Consider the following 11,438-nt stretch of genomic DNA (forward strand, 5'->3'; position numbering starts at 1 on the left):
GGGCTTTTCATCTTGAGAGCTAGTCATGAGTACATCTTGAAATGCAGCTTTATGACTAGCTTCTTCCTCCTGCATCTGCCTCTCGTCTTTGAAGACATCTACAACAACTCTCTCTTTCCTGTCTTGGAGCACCACTATACCTTCATTCACATCAATGATAGCTTTGGCCGTTTTCATAAACGGTCTTCCAAGAATAATGGGTATCTTTTCAGTCTCCATCTCCATCACCACAAAGTCTACCAAAAACTGGAGTTTGCCCACACAAACTATAATACCTTCTGCAAATCCACAGGGTTTCTTTGAAGATCCATCTGCCATTACTAAGTTAACCTTTACAGGCTTCACATCAACATCACCGATCTGCTCCAATAAAGAATAAGGTATCAAGTTAACACTTGATCCTAAATCAAGTAAGGCTTTGTTTATCCTCTTCTTCCCTATTGTGCATGGAATGGAGAAACCTCCTGGATCTTTTGCCTTTAGAAGGAATAGCTCCTTTTTAACAGCTTTATATTTTTTTGTATCATCATCTCTACGTCTTTTCCTTGTAGAGACTTCTTCTTCAAGTTTAGTATAAACTGCAATTTGTTGTAGTATCTGATTCCAAGGTACATCATTGTCCACCATCTTGAATAATTCTGTAAAATCAAATTGCTTCTCTTGATTTATTGGAAAAGGAAAAATATCATTACTCTCTATCTCTCTTCTCTCTCCTTTCTCTTTTCTCTCTTTTTCTTTTTCTCTCTTTTCTCTCTCTTCTTTTTCTTGCTTTTCTCTCTTCTCTTTCATTCTTTTCTCTCTTTTCTTTCAACTCAACTCTCTCGTCATTTGTACTCTCCACCACTTTGCATTCTTCCCTGGGGTTAACCTCAGTATTAGCCCCAAAATTTTTGTTTGGCCTCTCTTCCAACTGCTTGGTAATCTGACCCATTCGAGTCTCCCAATTCTTAATAGAAGCCTCAGTGCTCTTTTGGGTAGACTCAGTTTTCTGTATGAACTGATTGAGAGTTTCTTCCATCCTTATTGACCTTTCATTTAGTATAGCAATCTGTTGCCATAAGGTTGGTTGTTGTTGTTGCTTATTGAATTGCCCAGTTTGTCCAGCTTGCCTAATTTGTCCGTGACCAATACTTGGGTGTGGTTTCCGCCCTTGATTAAAATTCCCCTGACGGTATTGATTGGCCATGAAATTAACATCTTCTCAGGCTTCTGCTGGAAAAGGGCATTGACCATTGATATGGTCACCTCCACATAATTCACACAACTGTGATTGAGCCTGTGCAACAGTCTTTAACTCTTTTAGCAGTTGTACAAGTGTTTTTGTAAGAGTCTCCAGTTACTGAGTTAGTATTTTGTTTTGTGCCAGCAAGGCATCATGGGTTTGTAACTGTAGAACTCCTTTTTGTTGTATAGGAGCTCCTCTTTCACTATTGAGCTCATTGTCACTAGTAGCCATATTGTCAATGATTTCTGTAGCTTCCTCTGGAGTTTTCCATTTGATATTTCCTCCTGCTGAGGTGTCAAGCATCATCTTGGTTTGTGAACCAAGACCTCCAAGGAAGGTTAGGACTACTTGCACATCATCAAAGCCATGTGTGGGTGTCTTTCTTAATAAGCTTTTATACCTATCCCATGCATTCCCTAGTGATTCCTCCATGCCTTGCCTGAATGATGAAATCTCTTGCTTCCCTTTATTTACTTTTAATTGTGGAAAGTATTTGTTTAGGAACTTGGTTACCACTGCTTCCCACTCTATAAAGCTTTCTTCTGGAAAAGAATTTAACCAAAGCTTAGCGTTGCCTCCTAATGAGAATGGAAACAAGCTAAGTTTGATTGCTTCGTCCAGCACCCCATTTATTTTCACCGTGTTGCAGATCTCATTAAAAGTTGTGAGGTGCTCATATGGGCTTTCGTGAGACAACCCATTAAATTGATTACTCTTCACCAGTTGAATTAATGCTGGCTTAACCTCCATGTTGACTGCATTGACCCTTGGTCTTGCTATGCTGTTAAAATGTTGAGGTCCAGCTATATTTGTGTAATCTGCAAGAGTTCTTCTGGCATTATTATTCTCCATATTCTCAGTGCTATGGTCAGAACCTTGTGGTGATGGTTGTAACAGAGTTTCCGGAGGAGGAAAAAGTTCTCTAGATGTACGGATTCTTCTCCTCCATCTACTCTCGTCTAAACCTTCAAGAAGAGGTTCTGCAGTTTTCTTGCTTCTTGTTCGGATTGCTTCCTTCATACACAAGAAAACAAAACCCTAGAAAAGTTGGTTAGCACAAAAAGATATAAAAGAAGATATAAAATCTGAGATGAGAAGATAAAAACAGAAAACAGAACAATAAAAATAAAAACAAAAAATAAAATAAAATAAAATAAAATAAAAACAGAAATTCAAAATTCAAAATTCAAAATTCAAGTCAAAGATAATCAATAATCACACAAATCAACTAGTTAAACCACGAGTCCCCGGCAACAACGCCAAAAACTTGATGACAAATATATGAACACCGAAAAACGGTGCCACAAACTTGTTTAACAATCGGCAAGTGTGACCGAATCGTATCAAGTAATAAAACAAGGTAAGACCAAGTATCGTTTTCCCAAAGGACTCACAGCCTAGTTTAGCTATGTGATTTGTTGATTATTTAAGACTTAAGAACAAATTGATTGTAGATTTAAATGCAAGAGACAGTAATTAAATATGTATGCATGAATTTGATCAATGGAGAAAAACAGAATACAAACACTTCAATGAATTAGATGGATGAGTATGTTGTTGGGGTTATCAATTTCATCTTATCTACTCTCATATACTTTTAGGAATTCATCATTCTTATCATCAATGCTAATGCCACTCTCTAAATCACCTTGCAAGAAGGCCTATCCTTAATTACGAGTTCATACAATTCCTAGTAATTAGTTCTTAAAGTGCAGGAGCTTAAAGGCAACCAATATGCTATTGGGAGAAATTCTCCGGATCTAGACTTCCCCGTACGTTCCCGTATCGACAAAATCAATAATCATGGCAATGAATGAGTTAAACAAAGCAAGCAATAAGCAAAGAGGAAAAACCCTAGCTAAAGATGAAAGAAAGCATATATCTTAATATAAGACATTAAATCAAATTCCATATATGAGAGTTTCACAAGACTACATTGATTCCCCAACAACAATACAAAGTTTAGTTCACCATATTCATGGTGAAACTAGATGAACAATAATGAAAGAATGAAAGATAAAACCCTAGAAAGAGGAGGAGGTAGCCTGAGCATCCAAGATCTTCCTTCAAGGGGTGGAAAAGAGAGTGTTTGCTTCGTCTCTACCAAAGATACAAATCCTAGGACGTCCTAAAGCTTATATACTATTCTAAAAATACAGAAAATTAGGCCCAAGCCCAAAAATAGTGCCGCTCAGCGGTAAGTGCATGAGATGTTTTTCTCCCCTCAGCGGCCTTTTCACCCCTCAGCGGAGCCAACGTGACTGCCTGAGTGCCGCTCAGCGGTAAACTACCGCTGAGCGGCAGTTGCGGCTTCTCCTTTTGCACTTTTTGATGTCTTTTCTGATTCTATCTCTATCCTTCTTCACTTCTTTCACCAAATTCACCTTAAAACCTGCATAAAAACACTGGAATCAAGCATAAACCTGTCCAGCTCTCTTATTCCTAAAAATATGACCAAAAGCATGATTTCAAGCTAGTTTCTAAGTGTTAAAGGTTGCGTTTAGTATCAATTTTAAGCATGAAAATAACAGTTTTTCAATTGTTATCATCGTTGGGAGTGAAGCAGCTTCTTGATAACAACTCCTAGGGTTCTAATCGAGATCCCTATCCCCAATTTTAGTGTTGGATGGTGAACAATCTCAGATCTACATTGCTTTAGCTGTTATCCCTTTTCTCTCATTTTTTTGTTTTGATTTTTCTTTTTATTTTGAGCGGTCCGGCAAGGATTACAGTTCGGTGGTTTGCGTTTTGGCAGATTAAGCCGCCGTCGTATCCCCCACCACTATCGAACAACTATGGGAAAACCAATCCCTTCTAAGTGGGATGATGCACAAAAGTGGCTTTTGGGATTGTCAAAAGGAGGAGAGAAAAGTCACTCCAAAAACAGACCAAGAAACTCAAACGCAGATGATTTGAGACTGATAGCTCCTGTGCCAAAGAAGAAGCATGATTACTCAAGTAGTGAGAAGGAAGAGGAAGAGGATCAACAAGCCCCTGCAAGAGGATTGAAGATCAAGCTTGAAAGTTGAGTCCACTAGAAAGTCGAGCAATGGCTTGGGATGAGGCAGGTAATTACTTAACTATTGAGCTTGTTCTTTGATCAACTGAATGTATTGAAGGAAAGCTTGTTCTTGGGATGTGATTCATTTCTATGATATAAACTTCGATCTGAGGCATTAGCTTTATCTTCTTCGATGATTCGTAAAGTAAAGTGTTTTAATGGTTTTGCTACACTACTTGTGCTGCTAAAACTTCTATTGTTTTGTTTTGTTTTTTTTTATTGTTTTTTTAATATTTCTTAGCATGATTGAATTGCAATTGTGATGTTGTTGTTCTAAGTTACTGCGTGCGATTGCATGGCTTGTGATCTAGCTTGTGATCTAGCTTCTGCTGTCTAGTGTGAATATTAAAAGATCACAATTAGAGACTCTAAATGTTTTAGTCATACGCAGATGACGAAAAAATAGATAGGGACATCGGCACTCCAAAGGAGAATGTTGACTTCGTCTAATGGGAATCTCTCTGATGTGTTTGTGTTTGTGTTTATTTTGTAACTTTTTTTAAGGAAGTATTTGCACGGGTTGTTTCAAGTTCCATTAGACAGGGACATCAGTACTTATGCTACGGATGGTGATTTGTCTTTGGGAATCTCTCTGATGCATAACCAATTTTCATGATATAGACTGAGATTATTAGACAGGGACATCTGGAACTGCTTTCAGGTTTCCATGTCTTTTGAACATTAAAACCTGACAACATTTTCAAGATTAATTCAACTGAGAAACAGAAGAATTTGTTTATTTTCACAAGTCTTCAATAATCAAGAAGTCATATAACTAACTAGGTCGTGAGTCCTTTGGGAGAAAGATACTTGGTCTTACGAAGTTTATTACTTGATACGATTCAGTCACACTTGCCGAGGTTACAAGTTTTTGGCGTCGTTTTCGGTGTTTAGAAATTTGTCATCAAGTTTTTGGCGCCGTTGCCGGGGACTCGTGATTTAATTAGTTTATTTGTGTGATTATTGATTATCTTTGACTTGAATTTTGAATTTTGAAATTTTGAATTTTGAAATTTGAATTTCTGTTTTTATTTTCTGTTTTTCTTTTTTTGTTTTATTTTTTGTTTTCTGTTTTTTGTTTTTATTTTTCTGTTTTTATTTTTATCTTCTATCTTTCTATCTTTGATCTTCTTATTTTTTATTCTTTTTATCTTCTCTATCTTTTTGTGCTAACAAATTTTTCTAGGGACTTGTTTTCTTGTGTATGCAGGAAGCAATTCGTACTAGAAGCAAGAAAACCTCATAACCTCATCTTGAAGGCTTGGACGAAAGTAGAAGGAGGAGAAGAATCCGTACATCTAGAGAACTTTTCCCTCCTCCTGAAGATCTCATACAACCTTCACCACAAGGTTCTCACCATAGCACTGAGGAGATGGAGGAGAATAATGGTAGACGGACTCTTGCAAATTACACCAATGTAGTTGGCCCTCCACATTTTAACAGCATAGCAAGACCGAGGGTCAATGCAGCCAACATGGAGGTGAAACTGGCGTTAAGAGTAATCAATTTAATGGGTTGTCACATGAAAGCCCATATGAGCACCTCACAACCTTTAATGAAATTTGCAATACAGTGAAGATAAATGGGGTTCCTGACGAAGCAATCAAACTTAGCTTGTTTCCTTTCACATTGGGAGGCAATGCTAAGCTTTGGTTGAACTCTTTTCCAGAAGGGAGCGTTATAGAGTGGGAAGTTGTGGTGAAAAAGTTTTTGAACAAATACTTCCCACAATCCAAGGTAAACAAAGGAAAGCAAGAGATCTCATCTTTCAGGCAAGGCATGGAGGAATCACTAGGTCACGCATGGGACAGGTACAAAAGCTTATTAAGAAAGACTCCCACACATGGATTTGACGAAGTACAAGTAGTCCTGATCTTCCTTGGAGATCTTGGTTCACAAACCAAGCTGATGCTAGACGCCTCAGCTAGAGGCAATATTAAATGGAAGACTTTAGAGGAAGCAACAGAAATAATTGAAAACATGGCTACTAATGACAATGAGCTGAACAGTGAAAGAGGAGCTCCTATTCTACAAAAAGGAGTTCTACAGTTGCAATCCAATAATGCCTTGTTAGCTCAGAACAAAATAATAATTCAACAACTAGAGAATCTCACAAAGGCACTTACACAACTGCCAAAAGAGTTAAAGACTGTTGCACAGGTTCAACAACACATGTGTGAACTATGTAGTGGTGACCATATCAATGGTCAATGCGCCTTTCCAGTGGAAGCTTTAGAGGATGTTAACTTCATGGCCAATCAATTTTCGTATTGTCGGGGGAACTTCAATCATGGGTGGAAACCACACCCAAGTATTGGTCAAGGACAAAGTGGGCAAGCTGGACAATCAGGGCAATTTAACAAGCAATAGCAACAACCAACCTTATGGCAACAAATGTCTACAGTTAATGAAAGATCAATAAGGATGGAAGAAACTCTTCAGCAATTCATACAGGCAACTGAATCCACTCAAAAGAGCACTGAAGCTACTATTAAGAACTTGGAGATTCAAGTGGGTCTACTTACTAAGCAGTTGGAAGAAAGGCCTTACAAGAATTTTGGGCCTAATACTGAGGTTAACCCTAGGGAAGAGTGTAAAGTGCTAGTGAGTGTAAATGTTGAAAAACTTGAGTCGGAAAAAAAAGAGAGAAAAGAGAGAGAAGAGAAAGAAGAAGAGAAAGAAGAAGAGAAAATTTGTGTGAAGATGAAGAAAGTGAGTGGAAAAAGATAAAGCAAAAAGAAAGTGAGATAAAAGAAAAAGAGGACGAGAGAAAAAAAGAAAGAATCATATGAAAAACCTCTTCCTCATCCAAAGAGTATCATAGGAAGAAGGAATTTGAGTGCTTTATGGAAATCTTCAAGAAATTGGAGATTAATGTTCCTATGATTGAGACATTGCAACAGGTTCTTGGTTTTATCAAATTCCTGAAGAAGTTCAGTAGAAAGAAGAAAAAGAAGAAAGAACTTGAGTTTTATTAGGTCAAGCTAGTGACGTTAAAAGAGCGCTTGTTGGGAGGCAACCCAGTGATTTAAGAACTTTTAATTTTTGGTTTGGTGATGTAATTTTGAAATTTTCGGTATTTTTGTTTTTGTTATAAGTTTGTTACAGGGTTTACATCTACTGATGGATGTTAAGCGGAAGAGTATCTACTAAAGGATACTATGTTTGTATACACCTATTGATGGGTGTTGGTAAGAAAGATTTGCATCTACTGAAGGGTGTTGGAGGATTTTGGGTCAGGCTCATGACGTTAAACAAGCGCTACCTGGGAGGCAACCTAGTTGATTGATTGTATTTTTGTTGTTTGTTCTGCTTTAGTTTTATGATAGGGATTAGATGCATGAGTGATCTGAGAACTTAATTGCAGGGAGCAAGTGAGGAGCATGAGTAGAAGGCACCTAGGTTAAGCTAGGAAGAAGAAAATCACAACACGAAAGCGCCGCTCAGCGGTGGTATCGCAAAATGGGCTTAGGTTGCCCCTTAGCGGAACCCGAGCCCATTAGGGTATTTTTATACCCTAAGTCACGCTTTGGCCTTTATTTTCAGATTCTTCTCTGCACACACACTCCTAAACACTTTTCCAAAGGTTCTCTACATTTTTCCCTTCATTCCTTTTTAGAAAATCTCCCTTCCACTCACTTTCTAACTAGTTTTCCAACTAAGTTTGGGGTTGGGAGAGAGCATTATTGTTCTTCACAGTTTGAAAGCATTCTCCACTCATCTAGCATCTCCACCCAAGAAAGTCAAGCATTTTTCATTCTAGGGTTCTTGAGCATGAATATGATTGTTGAAGCATGAATTTTTAGAGGTTTTTATTCCTATGCATGATTTGATGAATTAATTGATGTTTGAACCGATTAAACTGATTGATTTTGATATGGAAGTATGAAAATTGTATGTGGGTGGAGTTAGGAAAGGTCAAAAGAGTGTTTTTCAAAAATCTACAGAATCACCGCTCAGGGGTAAATGTTCGCTGAGCGACACTCTGACAAACTTTGGTTTTTGGGAGAATTTTGTGCTGGATTGATGCACTGGTGGCTTTGAGGGGTGATTTTGACCCTCAACGGTGGTTTAGCATGGATTTAGGGTGTTGTTTTTTGTTTACTAATGATTAACAATATGTCTTGTGGTTGTGTAATCTGTGTTTGATGTAGGAATGACATCCTCTTCAGGTAAAAGTGATGGAATCCTTTTCATAGCTTAGCTCTTAAGGAGCATGGGTTATTATAAATATCCAACTCCTCTCTTGTATTAGGACTTTTTGAGCTTAATGAGAATTTGATTTTCTGACATTCAGAAATAATTCTTTCTTGAAAGTCATATGCTAGAGAGTCCAAAGACTCCCTCTAGCCACCTTCCTTGCACACTGCCTCCATTTTCATTTTCCTTGAATTCCACCGTGCTCCACCTTATTTCTCTCATTTCCACAATGTTGCTTCCATACGCGTCAGCCATTCCTTCGCTGACACATCCTTACGCACGCGTCAACATTCACGGTGCCTTATCATTATTCCCTCTCGCGCATATCAGAGAGCCTCATTCTCATTTCTCTCCATTCCAAGTTTCTCGCGTCTCCACACTCCAAATCAGATTATCTTCTTCACAGATCTACATTTTCTTCCACCACTTCTTCCTCGTTTCATCCATTTTCGTTCACAGTGCATCATCTTCACCGAACAGTACTTCGTTCTATGGCCTTCCCTAGGTTTTTCTTCTTCGTTCATCATTTTCTCTGATTTTAGTCTATTAAAATCACTCTTTATCCGTTCCAAACCTTTTCCACCGTTCAATCTTGATTTTGAACCGATTAATCGGTTCATTTTGAGTTTTCCCTCTTTTCTAGGGTTCGTTCATGATTTTAGGGTTTTCTACAATTGATTTCGTTTCTCTCAGTTTCCTTCGAGTCAGCTCTTAATCTAGAGCTTCGTTTACATATCCGCTGCGTCTTATCTCGTCGAGGAAGGCTCGAGGAGTTCAAATCGTGCTCGCACAGCTTCAATCGACCTCTCCTCGGGCGCTCGTCCATCAAGTGGTATTTAGAGCAAGGTCGAACACGCTTCGAAGGTAAGTATCTCGGTTCGTCTCTGTTATGAGTTTTCTTCCATTATTGAGTTGTTTCGATTCTTCAGTTCTTGCGTTTGATTCGCGTCTCTGTTTTTGTTTCTAGTTATGTCTCGGTTTGATTTTGATTCTGAGTATTTTGTGTTGTTTCTTTTCATTTCTGAGGTGTTCATCATTTTCCTTCATTGTCTTGAGTGTTCTGATTTGTTCTGTGCCTGGAGTCATTACTTTGAGTTTTATTTTCATTTTATTCGGTGATTTCACTTTATTTGAGTTTTTATTTTCTAAATCATATTTCTGTCATGTTCTAGTCTTGTGCATTGTTTTAATTGTCAATTAAATTCGAGTTTAACTAGCTGATGTTTGTGTTTTGTGATTCATTTGAGTTGCCTGCACTGAGTAAGTTCTGTTCACCATATATAAGCTATGACATTTAGATAAATGAGCTTGGGGGTAGATTTCAGTGGTAGAGATAATGAATCTCATGTTTTTGAATCTGTTTATTGATAGCTTTGCTTGGTTTCTGCCTAATCAATAACAAGTGCATACCAAGTGAGCAATGAAAGGCTCAGCCTAGCTCGGTTGAACATTGATTAATCAACAGATTTGTGATTTGGCCAGCTACACCGAACTGGTTTTTCTTTGAAGAGTCTGTGAGTCATTCATACTTGGTTTTAAATTCTTTGCCAAGTTCTGATTCAAATATTTTTCCAGTATTGTCTTCGTTTCATTGGCATCTATTGAGGTATATGAATCTGCAGAATTGCATTAAAACTGTTTACAACAGTGATTGAACTTAGTTTGAACTTCTGAGTTTGTGATCCATAATGTGCATTCACTGTTTTCACTTTGTTATCAATTCTGCAATTGAGAATAAATTTTTGGTCACTCAAGGAAGCCTAAACCAGTGGTATTTGAAAATATAACTGTGGCTGAGAGTGATTAGCCTCTTGTTTTCCTTTGGATATTTTTTTTTTTTAGTTGAATCATTTGTTTCTATCATGACTCATATCTTGTGAAGTTGAATTGAAATAGAGTCAAATTATATGTTGTGAATTGTAGCAAAAGAAAGTGAAAGTATAAAAACATGAGTTCTTATGATTTGAAAAAGAAAAAGCAATTAGAAAAGAAGTATTGATTGAACCACATAAAGAGTCAAGTGGCAAGTGCAATTCACAACACAGTTTTACTCTTAATGTTCTCTCCTTTTTCTGGTTCATCATATAATTGGATTGGAGTGAACATTTTAGAGCAATTGGCAATGGATTATTCTATTTCAGTTGCAAATCTGTTTGGTCATGTATGATTCAACTTGCTGTGATTTTCTTGTGTTTTTAATCTGTTTCTAGTTCTATTCCTTAGGCTCTATTTGCTGTGCGTACCTTTATTAACTAGCCTTGTTTCTTGTTTGTCAATTGTTGACTGTCTTGGTTTTGTCTTTCACGTGTGAACTCTGATCTGCTGTTCTTAATTTGAGCTTTAATTGCTTTATTCATCTGATCTAGAGTTGTCTTAAGCAATAGATCTGTTGTGTTGTCATTGTCTTGTGGCTGTCCTGTTCTTTCTGGTTTCTGATTTTGACCTTAGCCTAGCCATTCTTGATTGAGAAGCTTGTACACTCTGGATTTCTGGAATTTGAAAGGAGGTTTGTGTGGTTGGTAGCATCTTAGGTGGTGGTGGTCTAAAAGACTCTTAAGCCTTGAACTGCCAAGGGAGAATCTCCCTTCCAAATCTTTCATTTTTTTTTATGTGCTTTAAATTTCAAAAGAGAAGACTGAGTGTTGTGACTTTTGTAAGGCTGACTTGGCCTAATTCCTTGGCAATTTGAAATAGAGAATTTCATTGTTCATCTAACTGTGTTTTTGACTGTGCATTGTGCAGGAAAAGGAGTTTGAGTGATCAAACTAGAGCAGTTGTGATTGTCCTCATTTTAATTTGCTCTTGCATTCATTTTGAACCTTAATTTGTTTGTTGAATCACTGCTACTTTACCTGTTCTGATTGCATTTTGAACTTCTACATTTTGTTGTATCAACACTGTTTTAATTGCCAATTCCTGATTACACATACTTCTGCACATACTGCTGCACAT

General features: G+C 37.5%; 1 non-coding gene across 1 annotated transcript; it reads left to right on the forward strand.

Annotated features, from left to right (window-relative positions):
- Nucleotides 1-4,670: 4,670 nt before the first annotated feature.
- On the forward strand, nt 4,671-4,757 carry LOC148205224 (small nucleolar RNA R44/J54/Z268 family). Its single transcript, XR_015783990.1, has one exon. It is a non-coding gene; the product is annotated as a small nucleolar RNA R44/J54/Z268 family (small nucleolar RNA).
- The last annotated feature ends 6,681 nt before the right edge of the window (nt 4,758-11,438 follow it).

The sequence above is a fragment of the Vigna umbellata genome, chromosome 1 (assembly GCF_029865625.1).
Source record: "Vigna umbellata cultivar VRB3 chromosome 1, Vumbellata_1.0, whole genome shotgun sequence".
Classification (NCBI taxonomy): domain Eukaryota; kingdom Viridiplantae; phylum Streptophyta; class Magnoliopsida; order Fabales; family Fabaceae; genus Vigna; species Vigna umbellata.